The sequence below is a fragment of the Equus caballus genome, chromosome 1 (genome assembly GCF_041296265.1).
Source record: "Equus caballus isolate H_3958 breed thoroughbred chromosome 1, TB-T2T, whole genome shotgun sequence".
NCBI lineage: Eukaryota > Metazoa > Chordata > Mammalia > Perissodactyla > Equidae > Equus > Equus caballus.
In genome coordinates this window covers 96,769,128-96,790,491 of record NC_091684.1, presented here as the reverse complement: position 1 = coordinate 96,790,491, position 21,364 = coordinate 96,769,128, and positions in this window count along the sequence as shown.

Below are 21,364 nucleotides of genomic sequence, written 5' to 3'. Positions count from 1 at the left end.
GCCAAGTCCTTTAATTATAGACTGGGGGCTCCCTAAGGGCAAGGGCTCTGCTCTTCTCCCCTCATGACTCCATGCTGTGTGCAAAAATGAATAGATAAGTGTTTTTTTCTTAGTAGCTGTAGGTAAATCCTCCCTTCAGTTGATTAGTATGGTAAGAAATACCTCAGTCTGGGAGGCTGGCTTATTGAAGTAAAGTAAACACATGTAATAAGTTTTAAGGGAAGGTAGGAAGGACCTTGCTCATTCCTAAAAGCTACATTTGTAACGCTGTAAGTTATCACCTCACCCGACATCATAGGATTTAGTATGAGATACAAGAATTTAAATTTTGACTTTCGCCTTACTATGTGAGATTGGGCAATTATTTTACCTCTCTACTCTCAATTTCCTCATCTGTAAATTATGTCTTATAAATCCCTTTTGTTGTGATGAGTATTTGAATGAAAATATGTCAAAGTGCCCATCACCAGAAGTCGCTCAATAAAATAGTTGTTGAATCTGAGTCTTCAACACCCTCTTTATTATAGGCAATCACAGTTCTTTTCTTCCCCCCACTTTCTGAGCTGTAAACTTTGCCAAAATGCTCAGACTGTATTAACCTTTCAGTAATAAAGAAAAACAGCAAGGTAATTTGGGAAATTTCCAATAGCAAAATTGTCTATTAAAATTTGAAAATGGTATAAAAACTATATGACCGCAATAGCCTCTTTCTATTGTGCTGGGGAACCAGAGGTGGAACATCATATTTCTAGTGCTTGGCTTTCGCTGTTTGCTTCCAGAAAAGACAATTTAAGTGCTGGTTAGTAGAGCCTGTCAATAAATTTCAGAAGTGAAGCAAATCTCGCTCAACTGACTGACAGCTAGAAATTAATTTTGCTTTCTTTGAACAACTAACCAGCCTAATGTTCATGCAGCTGACAAGTCTCACTGTGTGTTGTTCTCTTGGCCTAGCGTAGCATGTTCTGAACATCATCACGTAGAGCACATTATTTTGCTTTCACTCAGTTCTTAATGGGGAAGACAGTGCAGTTTCTTAACAGACACCTGGGCGAAAGAGGACGGCAGTTTAGAATTCTGTCTTTGGAGAAATACACAGCCATGCTAGGAGACGTTTATAGCAGGAATGGCCCCCCACTTGCAGGGGGCCCACTCAGTTCTACTTGTGATTTCTTATTGCATGAATTCAGCAACATTTGACCAAATACTGTGTTAAATGTTGGGGATGAAAAGAAAAATGCTACTCAATTCTTTTTTATAAAGATGCTGCAGGCTAAGAGCGAAAGAGACACAAATAAGGACCATCTGATCTGTTGTAATTATAGCTGTAAGAGGCAGTGAGGACATAAAGGAAAGAGTGATTATTTTACGGCTAGAAGTTTGGGTGTGGTGACCAGTCAACTATAGGAAATGATGCCCCCAAAATGTGACTTATCTATTAGTATTTGTTTTCTTTTTAAGTTAGGCGTAACAGATATACAGTAATGTTCACACATCTTCGTTGTACAGCTCAGTGAAATTTTACATATGTATACATCCATGTAATTACCACCCAGATGAAGATATTGGATGGGACATTTCCATCTCCCAGGGAGGCTTCTTTGTGCCCCTTCCTAGTCAATCCTCCCCACATCCAGAGGTAACTACTGTTTTATCACTATGGAATAATTCTGCCTGGTTTTGAATCTCAAATTAATGCATCCATATGATAGGTTCTCTTTTGTAACTGTCTTCTTTGCACAACATTTCTCTGTGAGATCCATCTACGTACAATGTGTGTCTATAGCTCTTTTTATCACTACGAAATCCTCCCTATAGACACTGGTCTTTGAAGTATGGATATGGGTTGCTTCCAAGTGGACAGTTGGGATGAGGCATGGCTTACACTTAAGCATGGTTTGTTTGGAAAGTAGCTGTAGTTACGTTATAGGGATTTGGGGATTCATGCAGAAGATTTTGCTGAAAAAAAGATTGGTGCTACACTGGGAAGGATGAAGACTATACTGTAAGATGTTAGAACTCTGTTTTTATAGATCATCTCCCAACATCTTCGGAGGTAAACAGGAAGTGTGGTATGATCTGATCTAAGTATAGCACCCATTATTCTGATATAAACATGACAGGTGCATGGAGGCAAGGAGAATTCAGCACCAAGGAACTAGAGGATGGATCATCATAATAACCCACACAAATTTGAGGTCAAGAGAAGGAGAGAAGTGGAATAATCAGAGCGAGATTAACATCTTTGGAGATGGACAGGAAAGTGAGGGAGGACACAAAAACTGAGTGTAGCATATAAAGCAGAAGCAGTTGAGCAGACAGGAAATAAGCCCCCACTTTTGATGTTCATTTGAAACTGAGATGTGAGAGTGAGTGAGAACATGCAAGTTCTGCTGAGACGTCCTCCGTCCTCCCCGCCATCCACCCACTGCACCTACTCTGACCCATGCTTACCTTCGCAGTAAGAACTTAGGAGGAGATGGATCAAAGCCCTCCAAGGAATTATGCACACTTCATTTACGTCTGGGTCTGACTTCCTGTGCCTGCTTTTGTGTCATTTTGCCATTTCAAAGAATAAGATACCAGAGGTTTTTATTCCAGCCCTGTGGTGGTGCCCTTTTTGAGAGAATAAATCCCACATAGTGTTGCCAAGAGCCAGTGACATTTGCCATCTTTGAAAAGGCCTTATTTTGAAGAATGATTATTGATTCTTTTTCACATTTCATATCATTCCTTTGATGCTGCCTTTGACTGGCCCTGGTGAGCAACCCTCAGCTGCGTTTTCGGCTCCTTGACACAGCAGTTCACCCGAAAAGAAGGCAGTGTTCTTCCAAGCGGCACTCACCCTGAGCCTGACCACTGGAAAAGTCACTGTTTCTCTGAATATTTCATCACATAGAGAAGCTTCTCTAGGCCTCGGCAGGGTTGTTGAGGCTATGTAGATATGCTTATAAATGAACGCAGGTAATGATGGAGTGTGTGTGTGGGTGGGTGAGTGAGAGGTATGGGTGTGCTTCCTTAGAATGAGTGCTAGCAACTTTGGGACTCTATCATTGCTGTGGGCCTGAAATTTCCAGAAAGAAGTAGGATTGAGAAGAGAGCATAGCAGAAGGGAGTGGGAGACCAGGAGAAAATGATAAATAATCCACTGAAATTGGTCACAACATACTGACTCCTGAGGAGTAAATATGGAAAAGAATGATTGGGTATGGATGGCGTCTCTGCAACAGAAGGCAGCCCTGATTTCTGGATTTCAGAATCACAAGCCACTAATGCTTCTATCTTAGGAATCCTGACATTGCTTATGAGTGTTAGCAGTGAAACCTCACAAACAAAGGCAGTGATGGTTTTGTGAGCCTAATAGGAGAAGTAAAAGGAAGGGTTGAAGCTTCAATTCATGGTATATATACTCTGCATATTTGAAATGTGTTATTTATTCTCTATTACATGTGTTCCCAAATATTGTTGTTTTCCAGGTGTTGGCAAATAGAATGGATGGAACATTGCATGCTAACGAATTTTTAGGACTAGGAAAGAACATTTATCAAATACTGATTTAATTTCTCCATGGTAGCATAGGACTAACATCCCAAACATATCAGAATTAATATAAATACATATTGTATAAATACACAATGCATGTAAAATTATATACAGTTGAGTACTTAACCATTTGGAAGGTAAAGTCTTAAATTGTGAATAAGGTAGTTAGCATAATGCATAAAGCAAAATAATTATTATCCCACTTTCTCCTTTAGACCAACTCTTTGCAGTGGGTATGGATGCTTCTGTTTTAAACCTGAAGATTCAAACATGCACTCTTAGTGACTTCATTTTTCTGCCAGCACTGGGATTTTCAAGTAGAGAGTCAATGAAACCAGCTTGGCATTGGGTTACTGAAATGTATCCACAAAGGATGGACAACCCCATGGCACTCCCTCTTCTGCCTTCTCTGGATATACTCTTTCCTAGGCCAGCACCATCACGGACCCTGACTTTGCTTCAAGAAATGCAGCGTCTCCCTCACAGAAGTTTATTCACTCCATTGAGAACCTACAGTGGAGTGTGCTGTCTGCACGTGGCTGAGATACCCAGGCAGGACTCTGTGGTACAAGGACAGGACATGTTGTTAAGGTAGCTTCTGTCTGTTAATAGGATAAGCATTTGTCCCCTTTAAAAAGCTGTATCTTTCCATTTCCTATTCAACATTAGAAAAAAATATTTCCATTTATATTTTTACATCAGCCTTTATACTACCTTTTCATGGATGCTTATAGTTTATGATTTACAGCTTAATACAGTGGGTCTCAAGTGTTAGTGTACGTTATAAGCACATGGGAAATTTGGTTAAAGTGCAGTTGTCCATGCCCAGCTCCCAACTTACTCAAACAGACTCTCTAGACAATGTAAAAAAAATAATAATAGTAATGCTGATGCTGATAACCACTAGTGAACTCTTCTTTAAAATTTATCCTACCTTCAGTCTTGGAACCAAACACATCCTATGACTGTACTAGGATCTTGATATCCAAGTTATTGCCACTTCTGAGAGTTATTGAGACCTTTGCCTGCAGCCTGATCAGTCCGTTCGTTCACTTTATATGTTTTGGATTATTAGAGGTAGGCCTCTCAGTGAGAGAGTTGTCTGTTGCACATATCATGCTTTCCACGCACCGGGGAAGAAATAACGAGCTTGCACATGGTGACTCTTTGATCCCTAATGTCCATTATGGGGGCACGAAGTCAAGGAACTAATACTTCAGACAGACAACTAGAAAGTGCAAATGTCAAAAACTAGGAAGTGTCTCAAACTAGTAATTGGTACTATTTCAGAAATAGTCATCAGAATTCTAAGTGTGTCAAAGTCCAAACACCAGAGAAGTCACTTCAGCAGGTACAACAGACCTGTGCCTGTGATAAAATCTGTCATATACTAGACACATATTTCTTTCCCAAGAAACAGTACAATGTGGACGTTCCTGGTCAACAAGTGGCTTTTCTCCAGACAATGATTATGGAAAAAAGACTCCTTCCAACTTGTGGTTTCACCATCCCCTTGGGCCTCAGGTTGCCCCAGAAGCAGTTGACAGATGGGCAAATAGAAAATGAAGACAGGATACCCACTTCTTCAATGTTTCTGCCCCAAAGTAACAAGCATCACTGCAGTTCACTTATCTTCGGTGGGGACTGATTACATGACCTCATCTAGATTCAAGAGGTCAGAGAGTCAGCAACTATAATCCTTGATTGGGCATCCATTTTTCACCATCAACTCTATGGCAAAGCTGAGTTTTTCATCGCTTGTTAGGTAGTTCCAAATCTTGAGACTGGCCTCAGTTGAAATTCCCTTTCACGTGTATATAATGTACATATAATGCTCAGTAATGATGGAAAGATGACCAAAAAGGTCTTTCTCCTAAACCAACTGTGTCTGAGTGAACACTACCTGTCTTAGTAGCCTTTTAGCCATAGTCTTCTCTAGGTTGCACTGCTTAAAATTTTATTATAAAATGAATTCACTTAGTAACAATAGCTGACTCCATTAACATTTAATTTTTAACTTGCTTTTTCCTACAAAGTCCTCCAGAAATTTTATTCTAAAGGGATCAGTGCTTCTTCTGGTACAACATAATTTTAGACAATGTTTAATCAGAAAGGAAAGGTTATTAAACAAATGTTTTTAAATGACTTTGTTTTTCAAATGCAGAGGACAAACTGCGTGTGAAATGGATACGTTGCAGAGGCTGGATTCTACGGAGCAGATGGGCTTCCTAGGTTCTCTCAGGATCACTTATACTTTTGACCAGCTTTGAGAAAGGATTGATCTGCCATTGATGTTGATTCTGCCATGACATCAGCTGTCTGGGTTTTACTGATACATGCAAGACATATATCATGGGCATATTCAGATTTCTGTTCTACTTCACTCTTAATAGTAGTAATCCTTGAGCACTAGCCAATTTTTGAGTGCTTACTATGTGCCAGGCACTATAATAGTTATTTGTGAACACAACACAATCTCCTTTTATATCTTACAATGACACTATGTGAGGGTAACGTATTATCTCCATGTCGCAGAAGAGAAAACACTCAGGCTTAGCGATGTTTAGTTTCTTGCTCACAGTCACAGGACAATTCAGTAGCAAATCAGTGTTTCCGTCTCAAGGTTGTCCAGCTCCAAAGCCTGAGCACCAACCTCAAGGTGAAACAGCCTTGGCTTCTCGTACATACTTCCTCACTTCTTAACCCAACTTATAAATATTCATTGAACAGGTACTGGGTTAAATGCTGAGAATATAGCAGTAACCAGAAAGACATGTTCTCTCACAGTATGAAAAATACATGTTAGTAGGGATGACTACAATTAAGTTAAAGTTACATGAAGAACCGTTTGAATGCACTTGTGGTGAGAACTATGGTGAGGAGTTCAGGGTGCTATGGAAGGATTTAGCAGGGGGGTATGTTATCCGAGGTGCCCTAGAGAAGGAGGTACTTAAGCTGGGACTTAATCCAAGGTAGACATCAGCTTCAAAAGAAGGGGAAAGAGCATGCCAGGCAAAAGAAGTAGGTGTGTGTAAGCCCAGAGAAGGGGATGGCTGGCAGCCATCCACAAACATGGAAGGCCAGTGTCGCTGGACTGTGGAGAGCAGGCAGAGTGGTGAGAGAGGAGGCTGATCAAGCAGGCAGGGCTGCGCTCAAGAAGGGCCCAGAATCCACACAGATGGTGGAGAAAAGCACAGAGCAGTTCCCAGACTCTGTATGGTCAGGAATTCTGGAAGGTTGAATGCTGCTGAGGGCTCTGGTTTGTTTCCTTAAATAACTTCACGCGCATAATCATTGACAGTGCATTAACTCTGCGGCAAGGCGTTTTACATAGCACTAGCTGGTTTTATCCTCTCATATAGAAGATTAGGGAGAATAAAGCACTCAAAATGTCATCAATAGTAAGAAAATCAATTAAGGCAGCTTTTCCAGAATAGTGAGTTAAGAAATGTAATTTGTAGAATATTAAATATACTGGATATATGATTTATGCTATTTTGGATAATCAAATTGTAAATAATTAGGATATAATTAAATACTTTAAACATTAAAACTATAATAACATAGTTCAATTTTCTCTGAGGCTTCCAGTTAAACAGAGCATCTTACTAGGTAGTATATAGCATTCTCTTGTTCAACTTCTCCCAACTTCCCACCAAAAACACAACTGATGATAGGAGAAAACAAAATATATCAAACAAATGAAAAACTTACCTAAAATTAAAAACACTGATTTCTGGAAATTCTGAAATATGGAAACCCTCCAGATAATAATTGTCCATTGAACACCCACTAGGTACTGGGTTAGGAACATCATGCTTCATATGCTTTATAATCCTTCCAACCACCTTGTCAGATAGGACTTTTAATTTTTTCCATTTTAAACCATAAAACTAAATGTTAATAATTTAAGTAATTTGTCCAAGATCACACCCCTGGTAAGGGGTGGAACTGGGCTCTGGAGTCCATGCCTTTCACCACAAGGCCAATGTCACCTATGCCTAATGGGCACCATTGTCACTGAGCCCTAGGTGAATGCAACTTTTCTCCAGGGTCAGAGTTGTGCATGTGAGAACACAGATTAGCGCTAACCTGTTTTCACCTTCCTTTCCTTCATCCCACCATTTTCAGAAAGAGCTGGCCTACCTTCTCCTCTGCAGGGCTGCAGCCCAAACGGGGCGTGCAATCTTTCCAGCTGAGGCTCAAGCACTTCCTCCTAGATATCCTGGTTTCCCCTGCGCTGAGCCAAGATGCTGGGCACATCCCATCTGTGCTTGTAGCTCCTGGTCTCCTTCGGTGCAGCAGAATGGAACAGAGACAGTGGGACTGAGTCCTGATCTGTCTCATCTACCTGCTGAGGCAAGCTGGAGGAGGACAGGGGAGGTTTCAGGTGTTGAGAGAAAGCTCAGCGCGGCAGACAGAATGTTGATGATTCCTGACAGGTTCTTGGAGCCTGGGCATCCTATTTAGGTGTATTCATGCCACAGGTGTTTTCCTGTAGGTAGGCAAGCAATCCTGCATGGTAGGCTAGTTCAGGAGGAAGAAGCGCAGTGCTGTCCCTGAGCACAGCTCTGTGCCTTGTGCCCCACCTGAGATTCCGTAATGGCTGCCAGGATTCCTGAGCTGGTCAATGCCACACCTGGGATGTAACACGGGTGAGTACATGAACCATCATAATACAGTGTTATGCTAGGGGCATTTGGAGATGCAGAATTAAGATGAAAGAGAAAAGTATTAACTCTTATGGGTAACTCCAGAAAACCTCCACAAAGGAACGTGTTATAGAAAGGAGGGCTTTTCGCAGCAGATTGATGGGGGAAGGAGGACGTGGAGGGAGAGAGAAAGTTTTATAGATGTGAAAGAATATCGCTCGCTCAGGGAATTGAACAAATGTGGCGTTGTTAATATGAATTAACCTGTTGGTATAGATGCTGTGAGAAATTTTGTGGTGAGCATTTGTTGTGGGCACTGCATATGTTCTTTCGGTTGCAAAGAGGCATGATTTATTAAGAGCACGTAGGAGTTAACGAATCACCAAAAGACAAGGATTGTAGCCCTTTCTCCAGTATCAGCGCAGGGCCTATTCCCTTACCCGTCTCAGACAGTAGAAAACCGGGGATTATAACATCAAGAGATTATTAGCCTATGACCACGGTCATTCTCTAACAAGAAAAAAAAAATAACTTGACAGTATTTTGTCAAATCTTCATTTATTACTTCCTACTTCAGTTAATAGCATTCTCGCCTCCTTGGATATGGTCATCTCAGTCTCCTTCACACCTTGCTCAACGCACTGCATTCTGACTTCTTCCGCTCACATCACATAAACTACTCCTTCCAAGGTTAGTTGTGATTGCCTCATCACTAAATCCTGAGGCTCCTGTCACCCGCTATGGTATGAGTGCTCTGCAGGCTTTGTCACTGTTAACACTGTCCATCCTTCTTTGAAGTGACTGGCGTTTTCTTCACTTCACTTTTCAGGACACTCTATTTCCAGGCTTCTCTCTGTGGTGGGCACCTACCTGTTTGTTCTTCTAGTATCTTTTTTTCCTGAGAGTAGTCCTTCTCTCTCCAAACCCCACCAACTCAGTGGGAGCAGTGATGTTACAGTGTGGCTCCAGCCCAAGTTGGCTGGTCCAGCGCTGGGAGTCTGACCCAAGTGGGACCAATCATCGTCCTGTGTATTGGGAAGACCAAAGCCACTGAGGGAAGCAGTTTTGGTTGGTTTTGATAAAGAGTCTCTCACTGGATATCTAAATTCACAGATAGAAACTGCAGGAACCGATGGGAAGTTTCTAACCATGTGCACTAGAGAAATGGGTCCTCAGTAAGACAGTGAAGGATGGAGCTGATGCAGAGAGAGGAGAGACAGAGAAGATGACTGCTGGGGTGGAACCTGTGCCTACTCCTCGTTGTGATCCCTCTCTCGCCCTGGGTTTCTTATTTCCAGAGATAGCAAAGGAAGACCAGGAGGTTTTGAATCAAGGGCAACACGGGCAATGGGAGAAGCCTAGTGTCACAGCAACCATATTGCCTAAGGATTTGGGAAGGGGATCCTTGAAGGCAAGTCGAGGTACTCTTCAGAGATTTCCCAACCGCCTTTATTTTTATCAGCGTTTTCTTTTCCCTCCTCCTCCTCTTCTTCTTTGTATTCTTCCTCCCCTTCTTCTTTTTCCCTCTCTTCCTCCCTCTTCTTCGCAGAACATTTTTTTCAAATAAACTCTTATCCAGAGATTTAACATATAAGCAGATCTTCTCTGGTAGAAATGTGAGCTGAAGCAAAAGCCTCGCTCTCTTTTCTGACAAGTCCTGGGTCTTGGTTAGTAGAAAATATCACGTGGGCTGCTTTCTAATCAATTGATCAATTCCTAGTCAATCAACATGATCTCTCTTGTATTCTGGTTACCAAAATAATACGGCATATAAAATTCAAATATGTTAATATCCAACATTGGATACAAACAAATGTTCTGGTCTTTATCAATTTGGTAGATAAGAAGTGATGTAGCATTATATTTTCAATTTGTTTCTTCTTAATTATCAGTGTAGAGAATATAATCTATTTCTAGACATTTATATATTTTGTTTTTAAATTGTCCATTTTGTCAAGTACTTATTTTTCTGTTGGTTTGATTGCCTTTTCTTCTTGGTACAAAGGAGCACGTTACAGAGTGTAGACATGAATGCTTTATGTTTTATATATGTTGCAAATCATGTACCTCAAGCTATGATCTCTTTTAGGCTTGTTTATACAAGATTTTAAACTCAATTGAATAAAGAGGAAGGAGTCACCACAAAGTGGTAGAAATATCACTGATTTTATGTCAGAGGAAGATCTAGGTTTGAATCCTTACTCCTCTGCTCAATGTCTGACATTTTGCAAGTTCTCTAAATCTCTCTGAGCTTTTATTTCTTTTAGATAAAGAAGGTTGATATTATCTGACTAATATAGTTTTGAGAAGATTAAATGAGATACAACTGAAAGCACTGTGCGCATATCAAAGCACCATCCAAATTTAAGTGGCCCATTGTGACTACATGCTTTTCGATAGGGCGCAGCGTGTTTCTCAGCTGGAAATAGACATGACCGTTGTCTTTCATACAGGCAAAATATTCCGAAATAAGACCCGGATGATCTTAAGCACTAAACCTCAGGTCATTGTTTTCAATCTTGTCTTTTTCATACCTGATAGCACTGATACAGACTGAGTGACCTGCTTAGCTTTTCCATTTTGTGGAACGATAATAAGCCTTTTGTGTGAACTGACCCATCCATTTAATGAACTCTATTCTTTGGTCTAAAATGAGCTTTGCAGCTGTCTATTTGTCTATTTGTTATCAAATGCATTCCTCTTATTTCCTCTGCTCTATATTTCTGAGGACTACTTTTTCCAGGCTTCTTTGCCTGCTGGCTTTATTTACTAAATCTTCTGCAATAAAAAAAAGACTTTATTAAAAATGTATGCAATAGGGCCGGCCCCGTTCCCAAGTGGTTAAGTTTGTGCACTCTATTTTGGTGGCCCAGGGCTTTGGTGGTTCGGATCCTGGGCACGGACATGGCACTGCTCGTCAAGCCATGCAGCGGTGTCCTCCCACACAGCACAACCAGAAGTACCTGCAGCTAGAACATACAACTATGTACTGGGGGGCTTTGAGGAGAAGAAGAAGAAGAGGAAGATTGGCAACAGATGTTACCTTAGGGCCAATCGGTGGGAAAAAAATATACATACAATCATTTTACTGATTTGTCAATCATTTACTTTATAGCCTCTAGTGTTTTTTTTTAATATTAACTAGGAAAGGTCTTGCCTTCTATAAGAATGTGAAAACATTCTCTGATACATTTTGTAGTATATTTTATAGCATTACAAAAGGAAAGTTATTTTATTCATCTAGAATCTGTTTCTATATGTGGTGTGAGGTATTTATATTTTGTTCCCAAATGAATAATAAATTGCCCCAAAGCCACTTATTGAATAATTGAGTAATCTATCCTGCTCACTGATCTGAAAAACTGCCTTCTGCAGATGTGAAATCGGCATATATACATAGCTTGTCTTGTTCTTTTTCAATCACCTATTTATCTATTTCTATACATTCTTGTACCTTTTATGATACAAACAAATTCAGAATTCTTCTTTTTGAGGCTCTGAAGCATGTTAAATGACAAAAAAGACTTGTTTCATCCTCAAATTCCATCATCAAAATTTTGACTAATGCTTTATGGGTAGACATTTGACTGTTTTTGCAGGCTATATTATGACTAAAAGTATGTTATGTATGACTTCTCAAGTCAAGTTTGTGACTTAGATTTTTTTATAATGATTTATTTCATCTAGATTTACAAGCATATTTACACAAAATAGTCTCAGTTGTTTTTCTAATATCATTCCTTAGATTCCTATGTACACATATGTATGTGTGTGTGTGTTTCCTTGACTGACCTGTCAGAATTTTATTTATATTTACTCATCTTTTCAAAAAAACTTTAAAGCTTATTTATAAAATCTATCTTTGTTTTATTTTTAAATTCTGATGACATAATTATTATGTTCTTTCATCCATTTTATTTGAGTTTATTTTATTCCTTATCTCACTGTTTGAGTTAAATGCCTCCTTCCAGGTTCTACTTTTTAAAGAAAATAGACAAAAGGGAGCCAAACTAGGATATGTATTGGCTTTATTTAGAGCTTTTATTAATTATGAGATTGCAAGATACTTGGAGTCTCCGAGAAGGAAACAAGAGGCTCTATGGGAGCTGCCAGCCTTCCCCTGGTGAGTGAATTCCAAACTTCTCACCCTCAGGTTACAAGATTCAATGGATATTTAGTTCTCACCAATATTGCCGATCAGATTAGACAGTCTTGAGGGGAGGAATGAATAAGTGGAGGAGTGGAAGAGGAACTCCGTGCCCTTTAACCCCCTACAACTGAGTGAAAGACAAATGTCCTTCCTGTGACTATCAAAGAAATAATTTCACCCAGAATGATCTATATATTGTACTCTCTAACTCTATTGGATTTAGTTGTGAAAACTGTGGTCACCCAAGTTTGTGGCAATACCTCTAGAAGAACGTACAACATGTTCCTTTTCCATACACAGTTCCCATTCGTCAGATGTAAACTATTATCAACAGACTGGGTGTTTCCTTTTAGCTATGAATTTACATATGAGCATAAATATAACAACGGATTTTTAGGGGGAGATGAATTTATTTATACAGAGAAGATTATTCCATATGAATTGTTATATAAAGTGTCTTTTTTTTATCTAATAACGTGTCAAGATCTTTCTACTTAGTAGATATAGGTCAATATAAACTTTAAAAATGCATAATACTCCATTTAAGGGTATCAAATAATTAAGTGAATTACTTTCCTACTGACAATTTTTAGATTGCTTTCTAATTTTGGCTATTATAAACAATGAAGCATTAAACATTCTTGCACATGAATTTTTATATGCTTCTGTAATTGCCTTCACATTTTAATAGATAATTGACAAATTCTTTCTAAAAGCTGTTACCAATTGGCACATCCACCAATAGTCTGTTGAGAGCATCCATTATTCTCACCAACACTTCTCATCCTGCATATTTTCAAGACTTCCACTCTGATAGCTAAAAGATACAACATATAATTTTCATCTAGAGATGCATTTTCTTGCCTACTTGGGAGGACAAACATTCATATATTTATTTATCATTTTATGTTTCCATCTTTGAAATTTTTATATTTTGTGGTTTGTCTGGGGTTTTTTCCCACTTATTTTTAGGAGCACTTTGTTTTGGACAATCTCTTGATTGTATATAGACGTTGCCAAGGGGCCAGCCCGGTGGCACAGTGGTTAAGTTCGCACATTCTGCTTCTCGATGGCCCGGGGTTTGCCGGTTCGGATCCTGGGTGTGGACATGGCACTGCTTGGCAAAAGCCATGCTGTAGTAGGCATCTCACATATAAAGTAGAAGAAGATGGGCATGGATGTTAGCTCAGGGCCAGTCTTCCTCAGCAGAAAGTGGAGGATTGGCAGTAGTTAGCTCAGGGCTAATCTTTCTCAAAAAAAAAATTGCCAAAAATACGTATGCAGTTTATTTTTTACATTTATGGTTATTTTGTCATATAGGACTTTTAGTATTACTGTAGCCAATTGTGTCAATCTTTTGCTTTAATTTTGCATGTTTTGTATCTTGTTCAAGAATTCCCTCACTTTGTTTATGACTATGTCTTCTATCAAAATTTCGATTTTGTCTTCATGTGTAGATATTTAAGTCATACGTAATTTGTTTGGAGATGATATTATAGAGGTCTATTTTTTATGTGTTCGGAAGATTGTCCCTGAGCTAACATCTCTGCCAATCTATTTTGTATGTGGGATGCCACCACAGCATGGTTTGATGAGCGGTGTCTAGGTCTGCACCTGGGATCTGCATTCACAAACCCTGGGCTGCTGAAACAGAGCATGTGAACTCAACCACTATGCCACTGGGCCAGCCCTATAGAGGTCTATTTTTGAAACTTTTAAAAATTACCATTGTATATGCCAACTTCCCAAATATACATGAGATTCTCTGGTTGTCTTTCACTGTTTTCCTTTTATCCTCTGTGTTCTGGCTACTACTGCAGAATCAATACCCAGTTTAGTTACCATTTAGTTTATAATGACTCCTAAGATCTGTTAGAATATGTGTGTCCTCCCCACCAGACATGGCCAGAGAGAAGAATGAAAAGCTCCCTAAGGAATTTTCCCCACAGCCAAGGAGGTGGTTTTCACAAAGCCTTCCCAGCTAGATTTCATCAGTCCTGTGGACAAGCCACTTATCTTTTCACAATGAAAATGTCTATTATGAACTATCTATGCCTTCTCCACCATTGTGTGTCAGAGAGAGCAGATAGCATATTGTTTTTATTATTATAATTTTATTTAAATCATTGGCCCATAGGGAGCTACAAACAAACCTGATGGAGATGGATGAGAATCATCTAGAAGTATTCAATTTTGAACTAGATTCAAGGCATGGATAAGCATTTGGGTTATCTCCTTGTATAGGGGGAAGGATAAAATGCATATTTTGTGATGAGAAGGTAAAATGTTTCAGATAAAAGGCTGTGCCTTCATCAACACCCCTTTCTTACTTTTCCTGGGTTCAAAGCTATCCTGTATTTCTTATCTGTTTTTGCAGTTTGTTATGATCAATGGACTATTTTCTAGCCAAAAGAATGTGAGTAGAACTGATAAAGGACACTGGATAATCAACATTCTCGTTTTTGATTTTATGTCAGCAAGAAATAAACTTTCATCAGGTTTGAGTCATTAAACATTTCAGTGTTTTTTATGGCAGCTAGCACTACCTTAATTAATACCCCAGATAGCATTTTCTTTTCATTTTTCCTGATTAGGATTTGTTTTACTTCCAGGATTGGAAGAGCAAGATATTTGACTTGTTCTGGAATTACTCATTATGCATTGTCTGTCCTTCATTCTCTCTATTCTTTCTTCTCCTACTGTACGTATGTTGGTCCTTATTAGTCTATCCACCATTGTGTCTCAACGTCTTTCATATGTTTAACTTCTGCACTTCTCCAGGGTACCTCCTTAAGACTAATCTTTTATTTCATTATATCTCTATCCAGTTATGTCTGTTCCACTTTTTAACCTATTCACTGGGTTTTTAATTTTAATGAGTATAATTTTTAATTTCTAAAAGTTTGATTTGGTTTGTTTTTCAAATACTCATATTCTTCATAAATAGCATCTTCTTTTGTATATTTTAGATTTTCTTTTATTTCTTTAAATATTTTAAGTCAAGATTTCATGTTCTGTATCCAATAATTCATTTGTCTAAACTCCTTGGAGATCTAATTCTTTTGATTGTTCGTTCAGCTTACCTTAGCTCGTAGTGACTTCTTTCTGTATATGCGCTCATTTTTACCAGGTGTCTATTTGTGACAAAGCTGGGAAAGCTGGCTTCTTATCTCCTGAAAAAGATATCAAGGACCTAAAACCACTTTAAGTTCATATCCAGAATTTGTACTTTCTGCAACATTCAAATAAATGTAACCTGTGTATGAGCAAGAATGCAATTATGACTTTTTGGAAGGAATTGTTTAATTTACCCAACACCATGATCAAGACAATCAAAATTTCTTGTTATCTGTCTTTGGAAACAGGTAGCTTTCTCTGAAGGTGTAACCCTCTGAGGGATTTATATGGCAGATTCAGTATAACTCCCACCTGTATTCACCTGAGACATTTTCTCCTAAAGACCTTGAGGTGATGGAGAGTCAAACTTGAGTGTATTATAAGTGGAAAATGCCCTTAGGACATTAGACAGCTAGGTCTTCAGTGGTAGCTTAGGATTTGAATTAGTAGTTTCCTCCTAGGTGTTAGAAGATGAAGATCTTCCTAACATTCTTGAGAATTCAGCTAGGCAAGTAAAGGAATCTTTATTTCATTTTATCTGATATTTCCAGATGGTTTTAAATGAGAGTGTTTTCATAATATAATCAACAACATTTCTAGATATAGGATATGTTTTCTCTTTATTAAATTTGATTTTATTAGGTTATAATGGATTCTTTTGTTCTTGACCTGAGTTTCATGAGATGGATCCTTTTGCTGTTGTCCTCACAGATTGGACTTTATACTCCACGTATCTGTTATACTATTTGTTACACTGACTTCTAAGAAAATACATTTAAACTTAGAGCTTCCTATATAAAAACTGGATTGCCAGCCGTCACCCACCGCTAAGCTCCCGTAGAATGAGGCAAAAATTCTAGTATGATTTGAATTCTTCTCTTCTTGCCAGACCTTTACTTTTTGGGAAGCGAACATTTACTTAATATCTGGACTAAGTTCCTTAGCTTTATTAGCCGTCACCATTTAAAGTTAATTTTCCTTACCTATCCTGCACATCCTAAGATTAATTTCTCAGCTTGCAAGGGTACGTTAATGAATACATTTTTTCAAAAAGGAAGTGTAAGGAATATATAGTTACCTTCCACCGATGGTTAAAATGTCTACTTTTTTTACTGATAGTTGGGTCAACATATTGATAGGGATAGGATTTTGTAGTTCAAAATTCTTCCTTCTTGTGTGCTATTTTCTAGAATCCAATGTTTTAGACAAGAAGTTGGATGCCAGTCTGAATCTTAAGAGGATATCAGCTATTGTAGATCCAACTTCCATAAATTCTGCTTTATGTCTTTTGATTCTTATTGCTTTGACCTTTTTTTTTGGCTGAAGAAGATTCGCCCTGAGTTAACTTCTGTGCCAATCTTATTCTATTTTGTGTGTGGGTTGCTGCCACAGCATGGCCACCAACGAGTGGTGTGGGTCCACACCTGGGAACAAAACCCAAGGCACCAAAGGGGAGTGAGCCAAAATTAAAATGCTGGGCCACAGGGCGGGCTTCTGCTTTGACTTTTTCAACTCTACATTGGGATAATTTTTTAGTTTTGTCTTCCAAACCACCGAAATAATCTTTATCCATGACAATTCTGCTATCAAATCTTTGCATTGTTGTTGCAATTTTTAATCTTAGTAATTAACGTTTTTGATTTAAAGAAACAAATAACTACTGTCTACTTTTCGAAGCATCCTTTCTTCTCTATGAAACTACAAATACGAAATAGTTAAAACCTTTCTGTGTTCAATGCTAACTCTAATTCTGCTAGTATTAATTCTCCCTGTTTCTTCCTTTTGATTTCTCCCTTTATGGTGTTAAGATTTTAATCTTTTCTTTCTCCCAATGTCTAATGATTTTTTTTTTTTTGCTTGCTCATTTCCATGTATTAATGAGCTTATAGATTCAGCTGTGATTGTTCTTGGGACTCTCCTTGGTACACATGATGGTTATTATTGGCACAGCAATGAGTGCTGAGGCCAAGCGTGTCCACTGGAGAGGAAGGGAAAACCGGGCTGGCATTGCCTTGCAGGTATAGAAGGAGCCTATCTGGACAATGTAAGTGGCTTTGACCCCCACAGCTAGAGCCCAAAGTCACCCCATTGTAGTCCTCTTGGCAGAATTCCCACGGTCTGTGAAAAGTGGTCCTGCAGCTTTATCCAGTTGGAAATGTAACAGACAGCAGGCCTGAAATCAGGGCCTTGCAGCAACTGTTTTTTAAATCTTTAATTAATTACACAGTAAAAAAAATCTGCACTCTGTTGTAGCTCCTGTTCTTTCTCTCTATGATCTTGTTTGTGAGGGAATCTTTGGGAAAACTCAATTTTTCAGAGGTTCCCTCTTGTGTCTTTATAGATTTCAAGGTTCCTCAGCCATATTAGGTTTGGGGATCAGTATTGTTCCATTAGCTTAATATCTTCCATAAATACTCTATATTTCTTAGCTTTTAAAGACACCATTCTCAATATTTTAGCATTTCTATTTGTGTTTTTTTTCTGAATCAGAGTAATTTTGTGACTTTCGTGAGACTTTTGAGAGAAAGAAGAGGAAAATATTTACACTCAGTGAGTCATTTTAAATGAGAATTCAGATTCTAGTTTTTCCTTTCATTTTTTAAATTCAGAAAGTTCACCCTCACCACTTTGGGTAGACCTCTTAATAAAGATTTCCAGTGTGAAGCCTCAAATCTCAACTCATTGGACTTTCTTTTTGTCTGTAATTATTGCTTATTCATCCATTCTATAGACCTTTCCTAGAATATGAGTGTGCCTAGTAAATACTCTGTCTTCATAGATTGTATCCTTGAACTTATATTCATATTCATCTCCTTATCCTTGTCTCCTGAGCCCTATTTGATATTTTACAAACCAGATTTCTAATCCACTATTTGTTTTGACAGTTTCTGACCTGATATTTATTACCTTCATTGACTTCACCCTTTTTGGATAATCTAATTTTTCTTCTGAAAGTGGTATTTTCTGCTTGTTCAGTTTTTCTTTTCACATATTTATTTTAAACTCAAATCTTGATAAATATATATGAAGCAAAAAATTTATTTAAGGATTTTTTTTCTTCTTAGGATAATTTGTTTTAGAAGGAAGTGCTTAACCTTGCCACTCAGTTTCTTTAAAATTGTGTTTTGTTTCATTTTCTGTTTGCTCTCATCAGTGAGGAAGCTCCATGTTCGTCTAATATTGGGAATCAAGCTGGGCATGGTTAGAGGTCATGCGGAGCGTCGTTCTGATCTCCAGGGCTGGATGAGTGCGAAGAACATGTTTAGATTTGCTGGCTTCTTTTGTGTGTGGATGTATAGTGGCCCGAGAACACAAGAGAGTGACAAACAGGTAAACGTAACTGCATGCTCTGCTGAAGGCCGCCTCTGGCTTTCTCTCTCTCTCTTTTTAAAACTAATAGCTTAAAGATACCTGATTAATATAACTGCTTTGTAAAGAGGCTGGTCCTCCCTCATTAGGAGCCAGTTCGAGCAGGACCTCCTTTCTTTAATGCAATGTCCACAAGGACAGATCTGCTGTGCTGGTTACCCCCTACCCTGGCAAGGCTGCATTTAAACTGTGCTGAATATGCAATGGCCAAAGGTTGCCTTCAAGCCCTGCTTCTTGAAACTCCAGGAATTTGCTGGAGGCTGCCATCCACTCCCAGGCACAGGCCGCTCTGTAAGAGACTGCTGACCCTTCATTTTACCCAGAGCTTTTACGCTCTAGTTTACAGTCTTTGAATTTTTGTTTTGCCCTTGGGTGCCATGTTTCCTTAGTTTCGAGTGGTAATACATGCTTCTCCCAATTTTGTATTTCTTTATTCGTTTCAGTGGGGTTGCCAGAGGGGCAAGTTAAATGTTGGTTTTAAATTGCTATTTGATCTGAAAGCCCTACTCATTTACTTCCAGCTGTTTCAGTTCTGATCATTTTTATTCTCTAACACGGATTTTGATTCTGCTTTTTCTTGTTTAGATGCCTTGTAAATCCTTCTCTGATCGCCCGTCTCCCTGTGAATCTCATCCTCTTCATTCCTTATCTCATTCTGTTGAATTTCCGTCTCTGTCTTTCATTGGCTTAAGGTTTTCTACTCTTGTTTAACTGAGTGTATGTCTTCTTCTGTTTTACTGAAGATGCCAAACTGAGGTTTTATTCTTAAGCCGTTGTTGACAATTTCCTTATCAGTCTGAGATCTTTGCTACTCCTGAGTCTTTGGGCTGTGGTCTTCTTGTTTCACTCTATCGTAGTTTATGATGTGCGCCTTGTGTGTTTTTTCTCTGTTTTATTCACTGTTAAAGTCACCATATAATTTATCCTTTACAATGAGACCATTTTGAAAGAGAAAGAGATTACCTGCATGATAAAATTATATCATTTAAAAATATCTCTGGGGGCCGGCCCAGTGGCACAGCAGTTAAGTTTGCACTCTCCGCTTTGGTGGCCCGGGGTTCTCTGTTTCAGATCCCAGGTGCAGACCTACCTACCACTTATCAAGTCATGCTGTGGCAGGCGTTGCAAACATAAAGTAGAGGAAGATGGGCACAGGTGTTAGCTCAGGGTCAATCATCCTCAGGAAAAAGCGGAGTATTGGTGGTGGATGTTAGCTCAAGGCTAATCTTCCTCAAAAAAAAGTCTGTATTCATAAACAAGTTGGTTTTGTAACATTCATCCCTATAAAATAATTCTAATGCAAAAATCCTAAACATAATATTAGTGAATGAAATAATTTTAATTTCATTTTCAATTCAATTTCAAATTCAATTTAAATAGATAATATGCCATGAAGTAGGACGGTTTATTTGGATCTGTAATGCTGACTTAACATTTGAAAATCAATCACTATTATTTATACATTTACATAAAGGAGAAAAATTATATGATCACTGTGACATATGTAAAAATAGCATTTGGTAAAATTGTACCCTCATTCATGTTTAAAAATAAATGGCAAACTAGGATGAGTAACTCCAAAATGTCTACTGTAAACATCATATTTATCTTTGAAATATTGAGTTTTCTACCTAAGATAAAAAAATGAGACAAAGATGCCAATATCATCATTTCTGTTCAACTCTGTACTGGAAGTCCTAGCCAACGCAATCAAGATAAAGTAGTTACATCCAAGTGGATTGTAATGCTTCTCTAGCAATTTTTGTCTTCTAGTTTTCATGTGGTGAGAAAAAGTACTATGGCCTCATAGTAGAAAGTGAATTTTGACAAAACATTGTGTAAGTTACAGGTTCATCACCAACTTTTCTAAGAGATGGAATTTCAGTCCTTTTTATTTTTGATGAAATGTGCTCTTACCTTTTTCAGTTACTACTGCCAAAGGGCTTACTGCAAAATTAAAAAAAATAGCGTTATAAACAATAAAATAAATAATTTTAGATTTACAACATATAATAAATAAAATCACCGTAGAAACAAGACTTACAATCTTCTCTTCACTCTGTGACAGGACTGCATAGCTTTTATTTAACATATGTATTTCAGTACATCTAATCTATGCTTTACCACATTCCCTTCTAACTCTTCTGACTGTCAGCCCAGCAATTTCATGCATCTGACAGATGACCGAAAGAGCCCCAGTGAACTGGTACACCAAGTAGCTGGCTGGGACAGCAGCACTGAATACCTGAGACAAGAAAGAATTAGCTGAACCTGGCCACTGGTTGCCCTGGAGATTACAATATACCAACTTAATTTTTCTAATTCTACCTAGAATTTACATATTACTACTTTATGTAAAATACAGAAGCTCTGAAGCCATGTAGGATGTTTTTTTTTTATGAAGATTATGATAGATTACAACCTTGTGAGATTTCAGTTGTACATTATCATTAGTCATGTTGTGGGTACACCACTTCACCCTTTGTGCCTTCCCCCCGCCCCCCCTTTTACCTGGTAACCACCAATCAGTTCTCTT